The sequence below is a fragment of the Triticum aestivum genome, chromosome 5B (assembly GCF_018294505.1).
Source record: "Triticum aestivum cultivar Chinese Spring chromosome 5B, IWGSC CS RefSeq v2.1, whole genome shotgun sequence".
In the NCBI taxonomy this organism is placed as follows: domain Eukaryota; kingdom Viridiplantae; phylum Streptophyta; class Magnoliopsida; order Poales; family Poaceae; genus Triticum; species Triticum aestivum.
In genome coordinates this window covers 154,781,362-154,799,368 of record NC_057807.1, presented here as the reverse complement: position 1 = coordinate 154,799,368, position 18,007 = coordinate 154,781,362, and positions in this window count along the sequence as shown.

Here is an 18,007-nt window from a genome sequence, read left to right as displayed (position 1 = left end):
CATCTCGTGTGCTCTGGAGGGCCTTCGCAAGCTCGGACTCTTGCGTCCTAGAGTCACACTCCAAGGACTCGTATTTTTTGACGAAATCCTGGAGCTCTTGCTGGACCTCATCGACTCGGGCCTCTTGCTTCTCGCGCTCGGCGCTCCTTGGCTGCTTTGTCTTCGGCCTCAGTCAGCGCCTTCTTAAGGGCCGCCACTTCGGTCTTGGCCCCTATTAAAATTCATGACGCTTCTATTAGCGTCAACAATTTTTCTTTTATAAATTTACAGACGGGGTATTGTGTACCTTTATTTTCCTTGAGCTGCCTCTTCACGAGGCCGAGCTCTTCCTCGTTCTGCTCCAGGTCCCGCTTCAGTCCGGAGACCTCCGCAGTACGAGCGGCAGCGGCCAGCAGCGACACCTGCTTATTCACATAGACATTTTCTGTTAGACTCCTGCGGATGTTATTTGATCCTCTGTTCGGCCTTTCTTTCCGAACACCAAACAAAGCATCAGGGGCTACTGTCTATACTGTGATATTTTTACAATTTTATTACTTACCTCAAAGCCTGTTAGGAGGCTGGCGCAGGCTTCGGTCAATCCGCTTTTGGCAGACCGGACCTTCTTGGTCACCGTACCCATGATGGTACGGTGTTCTTCATCAGTGGAAGTGCCCCGAAGCCCTTCCAGTAAGTTGTCCGATGCCTCTGGATGGAAAGAGGTCATCGGCATAGGCAGCTCGCCCTCCTTAGGGAGAGGTTGCCTGCCCGAATCCGGAACCACTTGGGGTTCCGGCGTAGTATCAGGCTTGTTGCGGCCCCCGTTATCGGAATCCATGGGGGTGTTTCCCCTCCATGTGCCCGGCGGCTGGGATTTCGCCTGGGGGCGTCTCCAGAATTGTCTCCCCTTGATCCGATATCCTCTAAGACAACACCTCGGTGTCGTCCGCGGGCCTGGGGAGGTAGCCGTCGGGAGTGAATCGCTGTTCATCGCTGACTGGCCCAAAGACCCATCAGAGGAGGATACCCCGATGTGGGACTTTGCCGAACTGCATATGCATGTTCAGCATGATAAGAAGAAATAAAGCAAAACATACCGGAAGTATTATAGTGTCCGAATACTTACGACTTCGCCAGGGGATTGTCCCTGGGCAGCCACTCCTTACCGATGTAGGCGGCTGTGGTAGAGTGGTCCGGAAGGAGGGTCTTCCCCTTCTTGGACGCCTCGGCCTCCCCCTACGGGGCGGCCTTCCTCTTCTTCTCCCCCCCCCCGGTTGCGGGGGGAGGGATTTCCTCTTCCTCCTCCTCGGCTTCGTTGCACGAGTGCACCTTGGCGTCTTCGGACGATGAGTCCAATACAACCTTGCGCCGGAGACCTTTCCTGGTCCCCGTGGCCTTCTTCTTGGCCTTCTTCTCCGGCACCTCATAGGGCACCGGAAACAGCATCTTCGTTAAGAGAGGCGATGCTGGATCTTCGGGTAGTGGAGCCGGACAATCAATCCGCTCCGGTATCGCTACCTAGTCCTGTTAAATTGGCATGGAGGCTTAGATTATTCCCGCAAACATGCTGGGGAAAGGCACATCTTGATATGAAAACTTACCGGATTGGCGGGGCGTTTTGCGCTGAGTCCGTGATCTTTGGCTATGGGCGGTGGTACCTCGGCGGCCTTGAACAACACCTTCCAGACGTCTTTGTGCATCGTGTTGAAGATCTCTCGCAGCGTCTGATGTTCGGTCAGGTCGAACTCCCACAGATTGAAAGCCCGTCTTTGACACAAAAAGATCCGGCGGATGAGCATGACCTGGACCACGTTGACAACTTTATTTTCTTGCCTATCATATTTTTGACGCAGGTCTGCAGTCCGGTCAGCTCTACCGATGAACCCCAGGCTAGGCCCTTCTCTTTCCAGGAGGTGAGCCGCATGGGGATGCCGGATCGAAATTCAGGGGCCGCCGACCAGTTGGTATCGCGTGGCTCGGTGATGTAGAACCACCCCGATTTCCACCCCTTCACGGTCTCCACAAAGGAGCCTTCGGGCCAGGTGACACTAGGCATCTTGCCCACCATGGCGCCTCCGCACTCCGCTTGCTGGCCAACCACTACCTTTGGCTTCACGTTGAAGGTCTTCACCCATAGGCCGAAGTGGGGTGTAATGCGGAGGAAGGCCACGCACCCGATGATAAACGTCTAGATGTTGAGGATGAAATTGGGGGCCAGATCGTCGAAGTCCAGCCCGTAGTAGAACATAAAACCACAGAGAAATGGGTGGATGGGGAATCCCAGTCCACGGACGAAGTGAGGGAGGAAACACTACCCTCTCCTGGGGTTTCAGGGTAGGCACGATTTGCCCTCTAGCTGGAAGCCGGTGCACAATGTCTGCGGACAGGTCTTCGGCCTCCCAAGCTTCGTGATGTCCTCCTCCGTAACGGAGGAGGACATCGACTTGCCTCCCGCTCCGGACGTGCTTGGAATGGCTTTTCGGAGAAGGTGAGAGCTTGGGCGCTGGAGCTTGAGCGAGGAAGAATGGATGAGCAGAGGAAGAAGGTGGCGTGGGTGAAAAAGGGGAATCCTTATATCTTTATGAAGGCAGTAGAAACTGTGCGCCTCCCCACTTGCCCCGTAAACATGCTTATTCCCCAAGCATTGTGTTGATGGCGCGGTTGGGTTACCCACACCCGTATTGACGAGAATCCCGTGGTAAGGGGACACGATCTCTGCTTCGACAAGATGTGCCAATAAAACCGCCTCGCAATATGTGCAGTAGCAGGTTGAGAAAATGATTCGTATAATGACCGGGCCATGGCGTGATGTCATGCTATGAAAAAGTTGTCAGCAGATTAGATTTGTGGAATATTGTGCTCTCTACGGTGCTATGTGGAATTTGTTTTGCAGAGCCGGACACGATTCTTGTGTTCAAAATCTTCTATGGAGTATTCGGAGAAGTAACCCGCCTTGCAATGCCGAAGACAATCTGCACGCCGGACTCATCGTCATTGAAGCCTGGTTCAGGGGCTACTGAGGGAGTCCTTGATTAGGAGGCCCTCGGAGAGCCAGACTATGTACTTATTCCGGACTGTTGGACTATGAAGATACACGATTGAAGACTTCGTCCCGTGTTCGGGTGGGACACTCCTTTGAGTGGAAGGCAAGCTTGTCAATTCGTATATGTAGATTTCCTTCTCTGTAACCGACTCTGTGTAACCCTAGCCCCCTCCGATGTCTATATAAACCGGAGGGTTTAGTCTGTAGGACAAGAACATTCATAATCATAGGCTAGCTTCTACGGTTTAGCCTCTACGATCTCGTGGTAGATCAACTATTGTAATACCCATATCATCAAGATCAATCAAGCAAGAAGTAGGGCATTACCTCCATAGAGAGGGCCCGAACCTGGGTAAACATTGAGTCCCCCGCCTCCTGTTACCATTAGCATTAGACGCATAGTTCGGGAACCCCTACCCGAGATCCACCAGTTTTGACACCGACAATCCCTCTCCCTGTTAGGAGACTCCTGGCTGAACAAGCTTGAGTGGGAAGCGGACAACGAAGAAATTCGTTTCCCACCCACCACCCACTTGATAGCCACTATCGACGACTTAACCAACATGATTGATTTCGACTCCGAAGACATCGACGGTATGGATGACGATGCCGGAGAAGAACAAGGACCACTGCCCACAGGGCACTGGACAGCCACCTCATCATATGATATATATATATATATATATATATATATATATATATGGTGGAAACGCCCAAAGAAAGCAATGGTGACGAGGTAACGGAAGACAATCCCCTTGAGAAGCAATCTAAGCGCCGGTGGCACTGCTATAAGCCCCACCATAGAAAAAATGGCGATACCGGCACAAGATACAATAGCACTCCGGATGGTGCCGAAGACGAAAACAATCCCGCCCAGCCAAGCTTCGAGCAAGCTGGACGGGAGGATGGGCAAGTTAGCCCTGATAAACAGGCAATGGATGGAGACTCGGAGGATGACAATTACATGCCCCTCTCCGAAGACGAGGTGAGCCTCGGCAACGATGAATTCATCGTGCCTGAGGACCTCGTCGAGCAGGAGCGTTTCAAGTGTCGGCTTATAGCCACTACAAAAAGCCTGAAGAAAAAGCAGTTGTAGCTTCAAGCTGATCAAGATCCTGCTAACTGATAGATGGACTAAAGTCCTGGCAGCTGAGGAATACGGACTCGAGTGCCCCACCAAAAGTTACCCAAAGCGCAGGTTGTTACCTCAATTCGAGGAGGAGGCACTAGAGCCTACACTGCCAGCGCAGGATGTGGCTGGCCGGCCGCCCCGTGGCCGAGACAAAGCGGCGTCTCAGCCCGAACACCAGCCCGCTCCCCGTCGCCAAACAAACAATACCACGAAGGCCCGGGGCTATACGCAGGACCTGCGAGACGTGTTGGAAAACAAAGTAGGACAGTCAAGATCGATCTATGGATCACGGGGGCGCGCCCCAATGCGTGACGATGATCACCACGCCGGATACACTAAATACAAATCCGGCCAGGCCAAATACAACCGACCAGGATCATTTGAACTGCGTCGTGATGTAGCCCGGCATAGAGGCGCCACACACCCCCTATGGTTCACCGATGAAGTAATGGAGCATGAGTTCCCAGAAGGGTTTAAACCCGTGAATATCGAATCTTATGATGGGACAACAAACCCCGTGGTATGGATTCAAGATTTCCTTCTCAACATTCACATGGCCCACGGCGATGATCCACATGCCATCAAGTACCTCCCACTAAAACTCAAGGGACCGACTCGGCATTGGTTGAATAGCCTGCTGGCAAACTCCATTGGCAGTTGGGAGAACCTAGAAGACCCATTCCTTGACAACTTGAAGGGCACTTATGTGCGACCACCGGATGCTGATGACTTAAGTAACATAACCCAACAGCCTGGAGAGTCAGCCAGGACATTTTGGACTCGGTTCCTAACTAAAAAGAACCATGGCAGCCCTCACGACACTCATGACCCCTTTCGTGCTGGCGAGGACAGCTGGCTGGCTCATAGCAACAGCATAACAAGAAATCCTGGCACTTCAGATGCTAGAGATAGCGACGACAAGCCCTGACGCAACAGACACAAGCGTCACAACAATGGCGATAACACCGAAGACACGGCAGTTAATGCCGGATTCAGCGGCTCTAAGTCCGGTTAGCGGAAAAGCCATTCAAAAGAAACAATCCGGGCCCGTCCAGTCTGGACCACATACTTGATCGCTCATGTCAAATTCACGGCACCCCCGATAAACCATCCAACCACACCAACAGAGAATGTTGGGTGTTCAAACAGGCCAGCACGTTGAATGCCGAAAACAAGGAAAAGGGGCCGCATAGTGATGATGATGAGGAGCCCCGACTGCCGAACACAGGAGGACAGAAGAAATTTCCTCCCCTAGTGAAAACGATAAATATGATATATGCCACCCATATTCCCAAGCGGGAGTGGAAGCGCGCACTAAGGGACGTCTACGTGATGGAGCCAGTCGCCCCAAAGTTCAACCCATGGTCTTCTTGACCGATCACTTTCGATCGCAGGGACCATCCTACCAGTATCCATCATGGCGGTTTGGCCACATTGGTCCTCGACCCCATCATCGACGGATTCCACCTCACACAAGTCCTTATGGACGGTGGCAGCAGCCTGAACCTGCTCTATCAGGATACCGTGCGCAAAATGGGCATCGATCCCTCAAGGATCAAACCCACCAAAACCACCTTTAAAGGTGTCATACCAGGTGTAGAGGCCTATTACACAGGCTCAATCACACTGGAAGTAGTCTTCGGATCTCCGGACAACTTCCGAAGCGAAGAGTTAATCTTCTATATCGTCCCCTTCCGCAGTGGCTATCACGTACTACTCGGACGAACCGCATTTTCCAGATTCAATGCGGTACCATATTATGCATACCTCAAGCTAAAGATGCCAGGACCTCGCGGGGTTATAACAGTCAATGAAAACATAGAGCGCTCCCTCCGTATGGAGGAGCACACTATGGCTCTCATAGCAGAAGTACAGAGCAGCCTTCTTAGGTAGACCTCTAATCCGGCAATAAAGCCCTCGTACACTTCCAAGCGAGTCCGAAGTACTCTGCAACAGGATCGTCCGGCATGTCTGGAGGTGGCCTAGCAATTCGGCCTCCGTCCTACTCCGAGTCAAGCGGTGACATTTGTGCCGGGCGTACATAATTACGCACTTAAAATACCATGGCCATAGACGATGGCATAGCTAGAATGCAGTCCACAATGCGGCTGGGCCGGCCCAAGATCCGTATACCTTCACCCTTTTTTTTCTTTAAGGTCCCTATTTTTTCTGGAGGCTCTTCCGGTAGCCTGATTATTGGACCCATCGCGGGACAGAAACACCAAGGAGCCAAGGAGCGTTGACGTACAAGGGAATCCCCAGGTGGTGTCTGATAACGATCGCTATACCTATTTTACATACACACATGCAGCTCACTCTTGGTTAGGACATGTCAAATAGTCCTATTTTGCTTATCGCACTACTTGTATACACACGCCTTGATGTATTATTCAAATAACAAGGGAAAATAATGTACATCATCAGCTTATTATTACATTTCTTAATCTTTTTCCTTGATGGTTTACTTATTACAAATTGCACCCGTACATTTTGGTACGTTCAGCTCGCCAGGGGCTTCAGTGTACCCCATAACACGGCAAGAAAAGTCCGAACACTTTTGACAGTGCGGCACCCCGAACTTATAGAATTATATGCATCAACTCCGAATCATGTCTTGGGTCAATAGTTGGGTTTGCCCGGTTCCCATGTTTTGCAGCCTTACATTCCGTTATATCGGCTAAGGTGGCATAGGGAGAACTACTGCGATTGTGTCCCCGTTCTTCCGAACGAGCACCTCAGTAGAGAAAGCCGAAAACTGACTGTCATGATGCGGCGAGAGCTGGTCGCTGTTTGATAGGTCTCAAATCCTTAAAGATTTTTTCCGCTTTGGGTGAGGAATCGGCCTTTGTCCGATTTAGGCGTGTATAGCGCCCCAAGTTTGGCCTTCCGAATACTAGGGGCTACGCCAAAATTGCTGACTGTCCGGATGCCGAAGCCCTAGCGGCCTTTAAGCATAACATCCGTGACAAGTGGCTTGCCTGATACCTCGGCTAACAGAAGCCGAAGTCCATGGCAGCCCTCGCGACACTCATGACCCGTTTTTTGCGGGCGAAGATAGCTGGCTGGCTCGCAGCAACAGCACATCAAGAAATCCTGACACCTCAGATGCCAGAGATAGCAATGGCAAGCCCCGATGCAATAGACACAAGCGTCGCAGCAATGGCGATAACGCCGAAGACACGATCGTCAATGCCGGATTCAGTGGATCTAAGTCCGGTCAGCGAAAAAAGCCATTCAAAAGAAACAATCCGGGCCCATCCAGTCTGGACCGCATACTCGATCGCACATGTCAAATCCATAGCACCCCCGATAAACCAGCCAGTTGGGTGTTCAAACAGGCCGGCAAGTTGAATGCCGAAAACAAGGAAAAGGGGCCGACAGTGATGACGACGAGGAGCCCCGGCTGCCGAACACAAGAGAACAGAAGAAATTTCCTCCCCAAGTAAAAACGGTAAATGTGATATACGCATCCCATATTCCCAAGCTGGAACAGAAGCGTGCACTAAGGGACGTCTACGCGATGGAGCCAGTCGCCCCAAACTTCAATCCATGGTCTTCTTGTCCGATCACTTTCGATCGCAGGGACCATCTAACCAGTATCTATCACGGCGGTTCGGCCGCGTTGGTCCTTGACCCCATCATTGACGGATTCCACCTTACAAGAGTCCTTATGGACGGTGGCAGCAACCTGAACCTGCTCTATCAGGATACAGTGCGCAAAATGGGCATCGATCTCTCAAGGATCAAACCCACCAAAACTACCTTTAAAGGTGTCATACTAGGTGTAGAGGCCTGTTGCACAGGCTCAATCACACTAGAAGTGGTCTTTGGATCCCCGGACAACTTCCGAGGCGAGGAGTTAATCTTCGATATCGTCCCCTTCCGTAGTGGTTATCATGCACTACTAGGACGAACCGCATTTGCTCGATTCAATGCGGTGCCACACTACGTCTATCTCAAGCTCAAAATGCCCGGACCTCGCGGGGTTATAACAGTCACTGGAAACACAAAGCGCTCCCTCCATACAGAGGAGCACACTGCGGCCCTCGCAGCAGAAGTACAGAGCATCCTTATTAGGCAGATCTCCAATTCGGTAATAAAGCCCCGGACACCGCTAAGCGAGTGTGAAGTTCTCTGCAACAGGATTGTCCGGCGCGTCCAGAGCTCGGCTAGCAATTCGGCCTCCGTCCTAGTCCCAGTCAAGCGGTGAAATTTGTGCCACGCTTACATAATTACGCACTTAAAATACCATGGGCATAGGCGGAGGCACGACTACAATACGGTCCATAGCGCGGCTCAAACCGCCCCAGGACCCATACACCTTCCCCTTTTTTCTTTCTTTTAGATCCCTATTCTCTGGATGCTCTTCCGATAGCCTGATTATCGGACCTATCACGGGACGGAAACACCAAGGAGGCAAGGAGCTTTAGCGTACAAGGGAATCCCCAGGTGGTCTCTGATAACGATCGCTATACCTATTTTTACATACCCACTCATAGCTTGCTCTTGGTTAAGACATGTCAAATAGTCCTATTCTGCTTATCGCACTACTTGTATACATACTGCTTGACGTGTCATTCAAATAACAATGGAAAACAATGTACATCATCATCTTATTATTACATTCCTTTATTTTTTCCTTGATTGTTTATTACAAATTGCACCCGTACATTTTTTGGTACGTTCAACTTGCCAGGGGCTTTAGTGTACCCCATAACACGGCAAGAAAAGTCCGAACACTTTTGACAGTGCGGCACCCCGAACTTATAGCATTATATGCATCAGCCCCAAATCATGTCTTGGGTCAATAGTTGGGTTTGCCCGGCTCCCATGTTTTGCCACCTTACATTCCGCTACATCGGCTAAGGTGGCACAGGGAGAACTACTGCGATTGTGTCCCGGATCTTCCGGACGAGCACCTTAGTAGAGAAAGCCGAAAGCTGACTATCATGATGCGGCGAGAGTTGGTCGCTGTTCGAGAGGTCTGAAATCCTTAAAGATTTTTTCCGCTTTGGGCGAGGAATCGGCCTTGTCCGATTTAGGCGTGTACAGCACCCCAAGTTCGGCCTTCTGAATACAGGGGCTACGCCAAAATTTAAAATTATAGAACTTCTATGGCTAATTGAGAGTGATAAAGCTGTATAGTCCGACTGGCTCGTTCGTTATGCTAAAGACCTCCTTAAAGGACCAAAAATTTGGATAAAGAGTGTTTAGATTTATCTCGAACACCCCGGCACTAGTTGCATGGGGGCAGAAGCCGACGACTGACCAACTCTCAGATTTTATAAACGGCCACACATAAGGTAAAATTTTAAATCAACACGCGTTATATTGAGCAAATGAACTTGTTTTCATATTACAGGATCAAATGAGTAGATTCACTCAAATATTACATCCTTAGCACATTGCTCCGCCACAAGGCGGGAGCCCTTCAGGACACTGTCACAATACTTTTTATGGTGGCGGTGCTCTTTGCCCTTCGGGGGCCCCTCCGTCATCAGCTTCTCGGCATCCATCTTCGCCTAGTGCACATTGGCGCGGGCGAAGGCCATCCGCACCTTCAATGCAAACTGACCGCTTTATGACTTCGAGCCGAAGGCAGGCATTCACAAGCCGCTCCACGAGGCCGAAGTAGCTATCGGGCAAAGGCTCGGCCGGCCACAGCCAGACTATGAGGTCCTTCATGGCCAGTTTGGCCGCCTTGTGCAGTTTGACCAGTTGCTTCAGCTGGTCGCTCAAGGGCATTAGATGTTCGGTCCCAATATACTGGGACCAGAACAACTTCTCCGTCGAGCTCCCGTCTTTAACTCGGTAGAACTCCGCGGCATCACATATGCTGCACGGTAGATCTGCGAATGCTCCTGGAGAGCTCCGAATTCGGGTAAGTAAAAGGAAAGTCTCCTTCACATGCTTGCTTTGCATAATGAATGCCTTACCCGCCGCTATCTTCTTGGCTGCCTGAATCCCCTGGAGGGCCCTTTGGTCTTTGGCCTTGGCATCTCGCGCGCTCTAGAGGGCCTCAGCAAGCTCGGACTCTCACGTCTCAGAGTCATGCTCCAAGGACTCGTATTTTTTGACGAAATCCTAGAGCTCTTGCTGGACCTCGTCGACCCAGGCCTCTTGCTTCTCGCGCTCGGTGCTCTCCTTGGCTGCTTGGTCTTCAGCCTCGGTCAGCGCCTTCTTAAGGGCCGCCACTTCGGTCGTGGCCCCTATTAAAGTTCATAACGCTTCTATGTGCTGAATCCATTTTCTCTTTATCAATATACAGACGGGGTATTATGTACCTTTGTTCTCCTCAAGCTGCCTCTTCACAAGGCCGAGCTGTCCTTCGTTCCACTCCAGGTCACGCTTCAGTCCGGAGACCTCCGCAGTACGGGGGGCAGCAGCCAGCAGCGACGCCTTCTTATTCACATAGACATATTCTGTTAGACTCATGCAGATGTTATTTTATCCTCTGTTTGGCCTTTCTTTTCGAACACCAAACAGAGCATCAGGGGCTACAGTCTACACTCTGATATTTTCTTATAATTTTATTACTTACCTCAAAGCCTGTTAGGAGGCTGGCACAGGCTTCGCTCAATCCGCTTTTGGCGGACCGGACCTTCTCGATCACCGCACTCATAATGGTGCGATGCTCTTCGTCAATGGAAGCGCTACAAAGCGCTTCTAGCCAGTTGTTCAGTGCCTCTGGATGGACAGAGGTCATCGGCATAGGCGGCTCGCCCCCTTGGTGAGAGGCTGCCTGCTTGAGTCCAGAACCACTAGGGGTTCCGGCGCAGTATCCGGCTAGGGGCCTGACTCGTTGCGGCCCCTGTTATCGGAATCCATGGGGGCCTGCCCCCCCATGTGCCTGACGGCTGGTATCTTGCCTAGGGGCGTCTCCAGAACTGTCTCCCCTTGGTCCGGTATCCTCTGAGACAACACGTCGGTGTCGTCTGCGGGCCGGGGGGAGGTGGCCGTCGGGAGTGAATCGCTGTTCATCGCCGACTGGCCCAAAGACCCATCCGAGGAGGATACCCCGATGTAGGACTTGTCCGGAATGCATATGCATGTTCGGCATAATAAGAAGCAATAAATCAAAACATACCAGAAGTATTATGGTGTTTGGATACTTACGACTTCGCCAGGGGCTTGTCCTTGGGCAACCACTCCTCGTCACTGTAGGCGGCAGTGGTGGAGTGGTCCGGAGGGAGTATTTCCCTTCTTGGACCCTTCAGCCTCCCCAAACAGGGCGGCCTACCTTTTCTTCTCCCCCCCTCCGGTTACGGGGGGGGGGGGGGGGCGGGGGGATTCCTCTACCTCCTCCTCGGCGTCGTTGGAGGAGTGCGCCTCGGTGTCTTCGGACGATGAGTCAGATACAACTTGGCGCCGGAGACCTTTCATAGTCCCCGCGGCCTTCTTCTTGGCCTTCTTCTCTGTCACCTCGTAGGGCGCCGGAAACATCATCTTCGTTAAGAGAGGCGATGCTGGATCTTCGGGTAGTGGAGCTGGATAGTCGATCTGCTCCGCTATCGCTACCCAGTCCTGTTAAACTGGTATGGGGGCTTAGATTCCTCCCGTGAAATATCTTGGGGAAAGACACCTCTTGCAAAATGTAAAAACTTACTGGATTGGCGGGGCGCTTTGCGCTGAGTCCGCGATCTTCGGCTGTGGGCGGTGGTACCTCGGTGGCCTTGAATAACACCTTCCAGACGTCTTTGTGCGTCGTGTCGAAGAGCTCTCACAGCGTCTGGTGTTCGGCCGGTTCAAACTCCCGCATATTATAAGACCGTCTCTGACACGGAAGGATCCAGCGGAAGAGCATGACCTGGACCACGTTGACAAGCTTGATTTTCTTGCTTATAATATTTTTGATGCAGGTCTGAAGTCCGGTCAGCTCCACCGATGAGCCCCAGGCCAAGCCCTTCTCTTTCCAGGAGGTGAGCCGCATGGGGATGCTGGATCAAAATTCGGGGGTCGCCCCCACGTGTGTGTTGCGCGGCTCGATGATATAGATCCACCCCAATTTCCACCCCTTCATGGTCTCCACAAAGGAGCCTTCGGGCCAAGTGACATTGGGCATCTTGCCCACCATGGTGCCTCCGCACTCTACTTGCTGGCCGAGCACCACCTTTGGCTTCACGTTGAAGTTCTTCAGCCATAGGCCGAAATGGGGTGTAATGCAGAGGAAGGCCTCGCACACAATGATAAACGCCGAAATGTTGAGATGAAATTGGGGGCCAGATCATGGAAGTCCAACCCGTAGTAGAGCATGAGCCCGCGGATGAATGGCTGGAGGGGGAATCCTAGTCCACGGACAAAATGAGAGAGGAACACTACCCTCTCCTGGGGTTTTGCGGTGGGGATGATTTGCCCTTCGGTCGGAAGCCGGTGTGCGATGTTCGCAGCCAGGTATCTGGCCTCTCGTAGCTTCGTGATGTCCTCCTCCGTAACGGAGGAGACCATCCACTTGCCTCCCGCTCCAGACATACTCAGAATGGTTTTACGGAGAAGGTGAGAACTTGGGCACTGGAGCTCAAACAAGGAAGAATGGATGAGCAGAGGAAGAAGGCGTGGGTGAAAAAGGGGGATCCATATCTCTTTATAAAGGCAGTAGAAACCATGCGTATCCCCACTTGCCCTGTAAACTCGCTTATTCCCTAAGTGTCATGTTGATGGCGCGGTTGGGTTACCCACACCCATATTGATGAGAATCCCGTGATAAGGGGACACGATCTCTGATTCGACAAGACGTGCCAAGGAAACGGCCTCGCAATATGTGTAGTAGCAGGTTGAGAAAAACAGTTCGAATAATGACCAGGCCGTGGCGTGATGTCATCCTATGAAAAGTTGTCGGCAGATTAGATTTGTGCAATATTGTGCTCTCTACGGTGGTATGTGGAATTTTTTTTGCAGAGGCGGACACGATCCTTGTGTTCAAGATCTTCTGGAGTATTCGGAGAAGGAACCCGCCTTGCAATGCCAAAGACAATCTACGCACCGGACTCATCGTCATTGAAGCCTGGTTTAGGGCCTACTGAGGGAGTCCTGGATTAAGGGGTCCTCGGACAGCCGGACTATCTATTCGGGCCGGACTATTGGACTATGAAGATACAAGATTGAAAACTTCATCCCGTGTCCCAGTGGGACTCTCCTTTGCGTGGAAGACAAGCTTGGCTATTCGGATATGTAGGTTTCCTTCTCTGTAACTGACTCTGCATAACCCTAGCTCCCTCCGGTGTCTATATAAACCAGAGGGTTTAGTCTGTAGGACAACAACAATCATAATCATACACTAGGTTCTAGGGTTTAGCCTCTACGATCTCGTGGTATATTAACTCTTGTAATACTCATATCATCAAGATCAAGCAAGCGGGAAGTAGGGTATTACCTCCATAGAGAGGGCCCGAACCTAGGTAAACATTGTGTCCCCCAACTCCTGTTACCATTGGCCTTAGACGCATAGTTCCGGACCCCCTACCCGAGATCCGCTGGTTTTGACACTGATGACATGCATCAGGAGAATCCAAGTAACCATGAGAACAGGTTACAGATATCTACATAAATAGAGTTGGAAACAATCCAGCTTAATCATCATGTCAAGTCTTTTGACGTGACCCAGGCAGTTCTTACCACTTATTCATACAAACTCACCAGGTTTTGGAAACATTTGGACGTAGCCCAAGAGCGGTTACCCAACTGTCCTTGACCATGGACACGGCTATTCAAATAGTTTGACTCTTTGCAGAGGTTGCACACTTTACCCACAAGATCCGGGGAACTTCCATGTCATCCACGACCCGCGGTACCTCAAGTACCCGGGGTAAGCCCCCAATCACTACCTTTCCCTAGCCGTGACTAACAAGGAGTCCACTATATTGGTAGTATCCCCCGTGCCCAACATTGTCACAAAATAAATTCTTTTTGTGGAGCCATGCTCCCATATTCATCACATATCACAAGCACGGGGTACTAACGGTGTGTCCGGTGCCCTGTAAAAACTGTCATGGCCGCCCTACATGGCACGACCACGTCCCGAGAGTGACCGTAAATCACCCCCGTCACTAGTAATGCAATCATCCATGTTAGCACGAACTAGGTAATCAATAATGCCCTTTCCCATATAAGGGTAGAGTGGTTGTGCATGTAAGATTGGAGTAACGGTCGCAACTTAAACCAATCCGTTTTCGAAAACAACACACTCACTTGCCTCGATACACCACTTCTTTATCAAGTGGTTACCTAGCTCATCATCTCCCTCGGGCATTAGTGGCACCCGACGGGATTTTTAAAAGAGTCTTTGAGAATACTTTTGTCTCCAACACCATGCATACCCGTCCCATTTGCATAGCAACTACTTTAGCATCCTATCTACTCTCACCGACATAACCCTCATAGGAAGGTAGGGTCATGCACAATGCAACTATCAACACAGAAGTAACAGAGGCAACCCACCAAAGTGGTTACCATCTCATCATGATCCCGATGCAACAATAATAAAGTGTTATATGAAATGAATAAAAATGGTTTCATAGACATGGTCAAAGGGCTGCTTACCTGGTTCATCAGAGTCTTCAAGTCTTCTGGTCCTTCTCCAAATACCCCGTCTAGTTTGTCAACTAACATTGGAAACAATCACAATAGGCAACACAACAAGGCAAAAATAAAAGTGCTGTAAAAATGTGAGTTGAACTTTTCTAGGATGCCTTTGGTCATATGAAAAATTACCAAAGTGGTTTTATTGGAACTAGATCAGTGAGGATTTTTGAACATTTCATTATGATGGAAACAAGGGATTTAATGGATCTGCAAGTTGTCTACAGAATGCCTTTTTATAAAAGTGAGTAAAAGTACCCATTAAATCAGGCATGATTTTAGAAACATTTAGAAATAGGTTTCACTGGATTTGGAGTTGAAATGAATATAATATGGATTTTTGAAGTTGACTTATGTGGATAAATGACCGTTTTAAAGGGTCCAGTGAAAACCAAAAACAATAGAAATGTCCACTGTGGCCCATTAAATAGACCTTGATTTATGTAGTCTCTGGAAATTTGAATCATCAAATTTGGACACTGTTTGAATTCTCTAGTGATTTTACTAGCTATCTAAAAAACAAAAAGAAAAAGAAAAAGGGGAAGGGCTTTACCCTTATCCAGTGCACTGGGCGCAGTTTAGCAGTGGGTCAGCCCAGTGGCTCAGCCGCGCGGGTGGGGAGATGTGACATCGGAGGCGCATTTCTCCCAGCCCGTCTCCACTTAAACGGCGGGCCCCAGCCGCTGGGTCGCTGACGTGCGGGGCCCAACGCGACGGGAAACAGAGAAGGCGAGGATGAGCGGCGCCGACGCTCTCCCCGGTGGCATTGGCCACCTCCGTCGGCGCCCAGCACACCAGCGTGCTCGGGAGAGAGTTGCGCATCCGACAAGGTACTCCATGAAGGCAGGGGTGGTCGGATGCGAGCGAGGCATTGGCCGCGGCGGGCGAAGTTGGCGGTGGTGATGGAGCTCGATGGCACTACCACGGGGAGGAGAGAAAGAAGCGCGGGAGGGACTCGCGGTGAAGGTTGGGGTGCTTTGGTGCGGTCTAGAGGGGAGGAGGAGTGGTGGGTGCGAATTTAGGTGGATGCTGACGGCAAGGCTCCGGCCATGGTGGTGGATGGAGGCCACGGGAAGAAGAACGAGTTGGTCCAGAAGGTCTCTGGGAGGGAGAGAGAGTCAAATGAGTAGAGAGGGGGCTCGGTGTGGCCTTAAATAAAAGGGGGGCGAGGAGCACTGCGGGGCCGTGCGCCGGAGAGGCCGTGGCCGTCGCTGGAGGCCGCGAGAGGGCTTGGCTTCGACTCGGGGGTCTTCCTGGGCATGGTCTACAGCCAGGAAGGAGAGAGGGAGAGAGGAGCGAGCGCGAGGCGGGCCAGGGACGCAGGCGGCGCTCGGGCACGTGCCGCAGGGGTGAGAGGAGGGCGCGGGAGAAAGTGGGAGGCCCGCTGTTGTGATGCGGACGCCGATGCGCATTGACTGGCGCGCTCGGGTGGCCCGAGGTGGACGGGAGTTAGTGGCAAGGCTCGGCCATCACTGTAGCATGCCCCAGAGCAGGCTTTTGCCCGGCATGAGCGTGTTTTGCGCCCTCTGTCGTGTCCACTTGAGTCTGGCAGCGACAGGGGGGAGTAAACAATGTGGCAATGGCATTGGATGCCCTGGGGATCCACTGGGGGTAGAGGGAGTTGAGAGAGAGTGGAAATGGTGATGTTCAGAGAGGGTAAAGAGAGCCTTTCACCCCCATCATCATGGCTCCTCGGGTAGGGAAAGATGCAGGGGTTAGAGGAGGACCAGATGAGGTTCTGGGAGAAAGTTTAGCTCATGGAGATTAGTGGAAATGGCCAAAACATGCATTTTAAATTTCTGCCAGAAGGTGTTTTATGGTGGTTTGGGAAAGCAAATGCATACTAGTTGATATGAAAATTAACAGGACCAAATGTAATATAGAATTGAGGTTGTTCACCAATTTTGAGCTCATTTGAAGAGAGCTGACAATGCAACTTTGGTAAACCCTAGAAATCAATAGAAATGGATTTTCCAAGATTTAGTCATCCAAATATTTTCTCCTTGATGCACCACTTGGTTTAGTGTAATCATTTTAGTATTTCAACATGTCCACAAAAATTGGGATCAAAAGGAGATTATTGGCAATGTAGAGTTGTTCAAATTTGGTTCTGGACAGGAAGGGTTTTGGGGCACTTCGATCAAGACAACATTCTCTCCAACTTGTGCCATTTGGTATAGATGAATAATTAGACCACTTGAGCATGTTCACAAAGTTTGAGAACATTTGGACATGTTTGGCAATGTAAAGTTGCTCAAACTTCAAAATGGACAGAAATGGTTTTGAGGGGATTTCATGGGGTTATACTATTCTCCATGACATGATACTTGGCAACATCATCAAACATGTCATATGTGACATGCTAGAATTTTCTTGGCATATTTAGAGAATATTTCCTTTGTAAATATTTCAAAAGCTTGAAATATTCAGAAAGGGTTTTTGAGGGATTTGACCAATATTTTGAACATGGCAATGTGTTGAAACTATTATATATGGACAATATATGTCCACTGAGTTTCTGTAGGTTTATCATAAATACTTTTAAAGCATTAAAATAATTTTAACCTATTAAAGACCATTTCTGGCCCAAAGAAAAAGCCTTTAAATAGAATTGGAAAATAACTTTTAAAATTATATATTTGTGGTTTTTGGTAGTCCTATACCTAATAGGAGTAAAACATACTCTTTGAAAGATTTTTCATACCCCAAATCAAGTACTTGCAGTGCAAACCTCAATTCATGGGTTTTGGAAAACTAAATTTAGAAAATACTTTTTGGCCAAATTATTTTTGTAAGAAAATTCTATAATGTACTATACAGATGGCATGATCATTGGGCAGAAGTTTTGGATCAAGGAGAAGGAGTATAAGAGTTGGAGGATTTATTTGATTTTTAGAGCACTTGCAAACAACAGACAAAATCCAATCAAGGCAAAGTCCAAAACACACAAAAGTTTTTGCCAAACCACATTTTATCATGATTTATCATCTTAAGTGTTGTGACATGAAAATCAGGGTTTGACAAGGCCAGAAGTGCTGTCGAGGGTCTTCTCTGTCTCTTTTTTGAGACTCCTGGATATCCCTGATAGCCCGTTCGAGGCCTTTCCCGTGAGCGATCTTGGTCGCTTCCTCGACAACACTCTACCCAATGCTAGCCACCTCTTCCAAGAGCTCAGGTTCTTCAATGAACTGAGCTACAAGTAAAATCAATGGATGGAGTAATAAGAAACTAGATGCTACTAAGTCGAAGACTAGGAAGCAAAGCAATTCTAGTGAAAG